This window comes from Mandrillus leucophaeus, unplaced genomic scaffold (assembly GCF_000951045.1).
Source record: "Mandrillus leucophaeus isolate KB7577 unplaced genomic scaffold, Mleu.le_1.0 Scaffold609, whole genome shotgun sequence".
Lineage (NCBI taxonomy): Eukaryota > Metazoa > Chordata > Mammalia > Primates > Cercopithecidae > Mandrillus > Mandrillus leucophaeus.
Genome location: NW_012106575.1, coordinates 152,706 through 159,990, shown reverse-complemented (window position 1 = coordinate 159,990; position 7,285 = coordinate 152,706). Strand labels below are relative to the sequence as shown.

General features: G+C 41.3%; 1 protein-coding gene across 9 annotated transcripts in view; it reads left to right on the top strand.

The window, feature by feature from the left end:
• RBFOX1 (RNA binding protein, fox-1 homolog (C. elegans) 1) overlaps positions 1-7,285 on the top strand; it is a 1,371,131-nt gene that overhangs the window by 1,230,551 nt on the left and 133,295 nt on the right. The gene's annotated exons all lie outside the window — the stretch shown is intronic.

The following is a 7,285-nucleotide window of genomic DNA, read 5'->3' as shown; positions in this document are numbered from 1 at the left end:
CACTCTGTCCTCTGCTACATGGAAGTACGTGTAATGCTGTCCATTCAGGGGGGAAATGGAATACAGAACCTCTGAGGGTCATAAAGGATGCAATTAAAATCCAGAATGCCGAAGTGAATGGAATGATAGGAAAGCTCAAAACAAAACCAAAAAATAGGATGGAAATATTTATGTTGCCCTGTTTAATTTTTAATCACTCAAAGGGCATTTGCTCTCATTCTGCATGGAGATAAAATTCTCGTTTTATTTTTCCTGGGCCACGGTACATGATTTTACATCACCTTCTCTCTTCCCTGCCCATACGCAGGTTAGTCTATTATACTCAAGAAATGCCCACACTACTTCGTGTAATCTCAGAAAACTGAAAAACTTCCAAGGTTGGAGGAAAGGATTTCAGATGATCTGATGCCCGTAGTTCTAGGGCCCATACTCTCCATTTTGAAACGTGAATCAAGAATTGCTTGATGTGCATTTCTCACTGGAAACTCCAGATTTCACCAATTTAAAAAATATGTAAGACGCAGTCATTGAATTTGAAGTTCAAATAAACCAGATATTAAGTATAAGTATGTCCCAAATATTGCGTGTGACATATCCTGAAAAATCTGAAATTTAAATTTAACCAGGTGTCTGCATTTTATTTGTCTCTATTTATAATCTGAGTCTCTGTTTCTGGACTTTTCATAGAGCCTAGTCATGCTAGTTATCTAAAATCTGTTTGTTTAATAATATAGAGAATTTCAGCCCAAGCACTGATTACAACTGCTGATACCATCATGATGATGGTGCCTGGATAGTGGAGTTTGCTTTTGTGTTCATAGTTTCTTTCTCATATGATAGAGCTGCTCCTAGATTTTATGTGAGCTGGGAGCCAAAACCAGTCACATCAAATTCTCACTGGACATTGATTATCAAAATCGCATTTCATCAAGGGTGTTTCTTCCATTGTTTGGTGGGATAGACCAGAAGGGTCATTGTATATACATACTAGCCACTTTTAAATCTTTGCTGCTCAGTGCCTGGGAACGCAGACATGCACACAGGAAAAAAAAAAGAAAAAGAAAAAGTAAAGTAGAATTCACCTCTTAATATTTTGTACCAAGCCCTGTTGGTGTGTTCCTTAATAAGGAGAAAATATGGGTGGTTTTGTTTTCTCTTGTTTCAAGCCCATTAGCCATAAAACATAAAATGTATATCCTTGATATTAAGAGAAAAAATTGGCGTCGGAAACAATTACTACTGTACCTAATAATGTCTACTGCATTTCTCTTCTTGCTTATAAGATATTTCTATTTCTTTGCAGCAATTTGGTAAAATCTTAGATGTTGAAATTATTTTTAATGAGCGAGGCTCAAAGGTAAGCAACTTAATTCACTTTAGAATTGTTTAGTTTATTTTTAAATGTTTGTTGTAAGGGGAAACAACTGCACTGTCTTAATCAGCTCATTGTGAAAATACACTTCAGCGGGAGTTCCTTTAGAGACCACCTTCCGTTTTCAAAATGGTGGGAAAGACATCGGGTTCAGTTTAAAATGTATAAGGGGAATAATTTTAAATTGCTGTTTTTTATATATATATATATTTTTATCAAGTTTCCAGAGGAAAATTATCCATGCTTAAAAAAATAATGATGTTGCTACATTTTTGTTTTTCAGTGATAATTATGTTCTTTATATTAAAAAGTGAGTTGATAGTCTCATGAGCAGGTAAATATGTGATTATTCTGTATTAATAAAGTGCAGTTATTTTCCTGGGTTGTAGGGGAGAAAAATCTCATATACACCAACCTTTTGAATATAATTTTATTCATTACTATGTTTACCAATCCACACTTTGCGATTTGCCATTCCTTTGAGTTTGTTTTTTCGAGGAAACCAATTTTTAAATGGATTCCCAAGCTCTAATCAAAGTCAGGGGCTCTATGGGGAGGTTTGGGATCAGGGGAGGTTCTGTTTCAAAACAGAAATACGGGCTGGGTGCAATGGCTTATGCCTGTAATTCCAGTACTTTGGGAGGCTGAGGTGGGTAGATCACCTGAAGTCAGGTGCTCCAGACCAGCCTGGGTAACATGGTGAAACCTCATCTCTACTAAAAATACAAAAATTAGCTGGGTGTGGTGGCAGCACCTGCAGTCCCAGCTACTTAGGAGGCTTGCACCCATTAGGTGGTGGTTGCAGTGAGCCGAGATTGCACCACTGCACCCCAGCCTGGGTGACAGCGAGACCCTGTCTCAAAAACAAAGAAACAAACAAAAGAAATATGTTGGGAGAAGAAAAAAACACAAACACTTCTAAAGCCTCTCTATCAGTGGTTAACCAAGGGTGGTCCCAGACCAGGAACATCAGCATCACCTAGGAACTGATTAGAAATGCAAGTTCTCAGGCTCCAGCCCTGACCTGTTGAATTTGAAACTGTCAAGTTAGTGCTCAGCAACCTGTGTTTTAACCACACTTCCAGGCCTGTCCTTAAAATGATCAATGCTGTGTCTCTCCTTTTAGACCCATGACAAGCCTTCCCTGTGAGTGTAACAGGTAGTGGTGCTTAATAGTGTTGGGCTTTGGTTGTTGCTGCTGTTCTTCAAGTGTCCTCTTACCACCTGCACCCACAGAGCACTCAGGAACCCTATGAAAATCCCCAATTGAGGAAAACACCACATGAGACCTATCAGCAGACACAAGGGGTTAACAGGGAGAAATCATGGAGAACAAAAAAGATACGGATCTTGGTAACCAGAAAGTGAATGCCTTCAATAGCTCTGCCAGGTCTCCTAGCTGCCACTCCCCAGGCTGTTAGGAATTTTAAGTTCCCTTCTCCTTGCATCCTCAGACTATGAATGCAAATATGTTGAGAGATACTGGTTTCAGACCATTGACTCTCCTTACACTGGCAATTTGGGGCAAGTCAGCATCATGGAGGGTCACTAAGTGGTACTGGCTTTATTTGAAGTGTCACAGGCCACAGTGCCAGTTCTTTTGGGTATATATAACCGTCTCTGCCCCCATAAAGCAAACCTTTGAATTTTTTTTTTTTTTTTTTTTTTTTTGGATAGTTTTCTTCCCTCCTAAGTTGATTTAGTACTAATTAGCTAGGATGATGCTGATCCCATCAAGGAAAGAAAACCGCAGTATTTTCTCCTCCACGGCCAAAGTGATGTTGTAATCTGTCAGATGAGTGAAAACAAAAGCAAAACAGAATCCATTACACTTTGTGATTCTGCTCCTTCAGGGACCTTGTCATTTTCCCATAGCTTCAGGTATTGTACAATCATTCTCGAACTTAACTATCTTCCTGCTTCTGGTATGAAAATTATTATGGGGACTATCTCTATAACTGCAAAGCAAAGTGCATTGAGAGAAAAATGAGCCCAGCCTAATCCTGTTCACTCGGGCCTTCTGTATTCTTGGCAAAATTGTAGATGACCTGAATGTTGACCAACTTTGTTCTGACTCTCAGTCTGTCTATAGCAGCACTGCCTTCAAAGATGTGTTTGATTTTTTAATATGTTTAATTTATGTTTTGTTTTGTAACTTTTGCCAGTTGAAGAAAGCTATTTAATTCCTTCTGAGAGCTGTTTTGGGACATTAGAAGAATATCATTTGCTATTTTGAAAGTACAATGGCGATACTATTTTTAAGACATCTTCCGTCATTCCCATGATTAGTCTATCTCTGGGGGCTTCAGGAAAAAGACCATTTAAGTTTGCTGCATCCAGATCCTGACTTTGTGAAGCTGTCTTTTTTTGGTCTTTATTCTTTTGGTTTAGGAAACATCTAAAATAGCCTCTCTCAGTGGGTATGCGCCCTCTGAAAGAGCTTGTCTTGCAGGTGTTGGAGCTGACTGTTTAGGTACTGCTGGAATGGCACTGAGACAGTCCAGTTGGAACTGCTAAATGGGGGAAGCAGCTCACAGGGATATTTTTCATACTTGACATCATCCTTTATGGGAAAGAGCCTTATTTAGATGAGCATTTCCATTTTAATGGTTCAGAAACCTCAACCATTGCTATGACCTCATTTTCATCATTTGGCGCTGGACAGACAGCCAGAAAATGAGTGGGCCCTTACGAGCCAGGAACTCACCTTCTTGCCTTTCGTTCTCTAGAGCAGTTCTTCAGGCAGGCCACTCAGTGCTGGAGGCTGTGTGTGCTGGGTTTGTGTGTATGTGTATGCGGACATAGAAACCCATATGTACTTAAGGGGTGGATGCGCATTCCAGCCCTTTAGGAAACTGAGGTGGGAGTATTGTCTGAAGCCAGGAGTTCAAGACCAGTCTGGACAACAGTGAGACCCCACCTCCACAAAATAATTAAAAATTAGCTGGGCATGGTGATACACACTTGTAGTCTGAGCTACTGGGGAGGTTGAGGCAGGAGGATTGCTTGATCCCAGGAGGTCAAGGCTTTAGTGAGTTATGACTGCACCACTGCACTCCAGCTTGGGTGACAGAGTGAGACCTTGTCTCAGAACAACCAACCAACCAACAAGATACATGCACAGACAGTAAGCATATTATCTTGGGAATGTATAACTCAAGTACTTAGTGTATGGATGAATAGCAAGAATGCAGAAAAACTGCATTTTAAGGAGATATCAGACAGAAAATGAGAATTTGTAAGCATTCAGGGGTGAATGATCCTGTAATTTATTTTTCCTTTTTAGGAGATTTGCCCAACCATCTCATTTACCTATGATATGCTCTATTTAGGAGCTACAGACAGATACAGCTACTCCCCCCTAAGTATATACTTAAGAAATCTGGCCAGGTACGGTGGCTCATGCCTATAATCCCAGCACTTTGGGAGGCTGAGGTAGGCGGATCACCTGAGGTAGGGAGTTCAAGACCAGTCTGACTAACATGGAGAAACACTGTCTCAGTTAAAAATACAAAATTAGCGGGGTGTGGTGGCACGTGCTTGTAATCCCAGCTACTCGGGAGGCTGAGGCAGGAGAACTGCTTGAATCCGGGAGACAGAGGTTGCGGTGAGCCGAGATCGAGCCATTGCACTACAGCCTGGGCAAGAAGAGTGAAGTTCTGTCTCAAAGAAAAAACAGAAATCTACACTTTGATCTTTGATTCAGTAGATAGCATTAAGTGTTTGTTGCATTTCATGAGAGCCAACTATGAGTAAGGCAGAAATACTTCCTGTCTGCATGGGCTTACCTGAGTAGCAGGACAGACGGACTAGGAAGCTGAGTGACTGCAGTAGACTGTGTTGTTCTATGGTGATGTGAGCGGCCGCTGAGAGTCTGAACAGGCAGACAGATATTGTGAGAAGGCTTCTGGAAAGAAGCAACATGTAAGCTGAGAGAGAGAGAGAGAGAGAGATGCATAAGAATTTCCTAGAGAGGGGAAAGAGAGATGTCTTGCATGCAGGAGAAGTTGCATGTGCAAAGGTCACTGGAATAAAAGTGAGATGAGAGGGCTCATAGTCCCATCGGAAAATGATTCTTCAGATACTCACATCAACATCTCCCTTCTTCTAAATATGATTTCCCTGCACCAGAACCTAGAGGACTGGATTTTTTCATCTAAGATGAAAAATCCGTACATTCATCCATCCAGCGTGCTTTATTTAAGCCTTTAAGATATAAAATGGTGTATTTGCATGAATGCAAAAAAAGGAAGATATTGCCTAAAAATACAAAAGATGAAAAAAGAACAATAACTAGGATACAGGAGGATCAGAATGTATGATTTGTAAAAATATTTTAAAGTAAGCAAGTCACGCCAGTCTGGCAATCCTCTTAAGGCCGCCGTTATCTACCCTACTGATGGTACCTGTTCACAGCAGGGCACAGACCACCGATTTCTTTTCTTTAGTAGCATTAAAGGTAAACACTGGGAAGATGTGTCTCTGACTCCCCTTCTCTGTACCCCTTTCTTGCAGTCTTGATTTTTTAAGCAGTTACACATCAACATCACACTCAGCCCTATGCCCAGCAAGCCAGGCTCAGAATGTGCTTGTTTTGTTCTTTTTAAGGCAGAGGTAAAAATATTCATCTTTTTAAAAACTGCAAATTGCTGTTTCCTTGAGTTAGAATCCCGACCATGAGGCAGGTCAGAAAAAAACAACCTTAGCACCTGTTCTCAAAAGTTGCCTGGCACCTGTGCTTCATAGCAAAGGCTCCCTGCTCATGGAGAGGACCAGGTGAGGGCTTTCTGGTTACATTGCAACCCGCAGGTTAGAATTTTGATAACCTGCTAACCCAGGGAGGCCATGCCACTTCTTTTCTGGATGGGAGGTAGAATTATCCAATGGAACAGGTAGGAAAGTCTGTTTGGCATTTTGAGGACTGTCTGGAGCAAGTTCTTTCTGCACCCAACTTTGGCAAATCTCAACTCTAAATGAGGAATACCAAGTAGCCGACAAGAGAGAAAGAAGTTTAGCAGAATATAATGAGAATAATCATAAAAAAAGAATTAATATATTCTCTTCGCTTAAAAAGTGAGAACTTCAGAATAGATCAGGCTATTTCCTTTTTAGTACGTGCCCCTTCCTTGGGATTCAAAATGTATTTCTTTTTCTGCCTTTGTCTCTCCTAAACACATGATGCTGATTTCAGGGCAGTAGGTTTGCCTTGGGTTCAGACATGAAGCTTGAGAGCAAGATTCTGGAGGATAATGTTGGACAGGTAGGTGAGTGTTCAGTCTCACCTGGCTATGTTCTTCCCAGTGCTGTGGTAATAATGACTGCTAGTTCCCATCGGCAGAAATGGCACCACCTCGCCCTCCAGCTACATCAGTGGGGCTATGGATTTTCTTGTCTTGCCTAGAGAGAATATAAATCCAAAGCCGTCGTTTCTCTGATTCCTTTTGGAATCTGTGGCATGGCTATGGTTGCTAGGAACTTAGGCCCATCAGGGAGGAAGAGAACATCCCCAAGAAGCCTGGGACATGCGGTTTGTAGCTGTACCTCTACATGTAAGCTCCAAGTAACCGAGTCAAAATCTATAGTCAAGAATCTATAGAAATCAGCAATACAAAATTCACTTATTACAAAGAATGAAAACCTGCTCTTTTTGAGACAGGGTCTTACCCAGGCTGGAGTACAGGGGAACAGTCACAGTTCACTGCAGCCTCAACCTCCCGGGCTCAAGCAAAGAACCTTCCCACCTCAGCCTCCCAAGTAGCTGAGACAATAGGTGTAGGCTGTCACACCGGGCTTTTTTTTTTTTTTTTTTTTTTTTTTTTGGGAGACTGGGTCTTGCTCTTTTACCCAGGCTGTAGTGCAGGGTCGTGATCTCAGGTGACTACAGCTTCAATCTCCTGGGCTCAGGCTGGGATC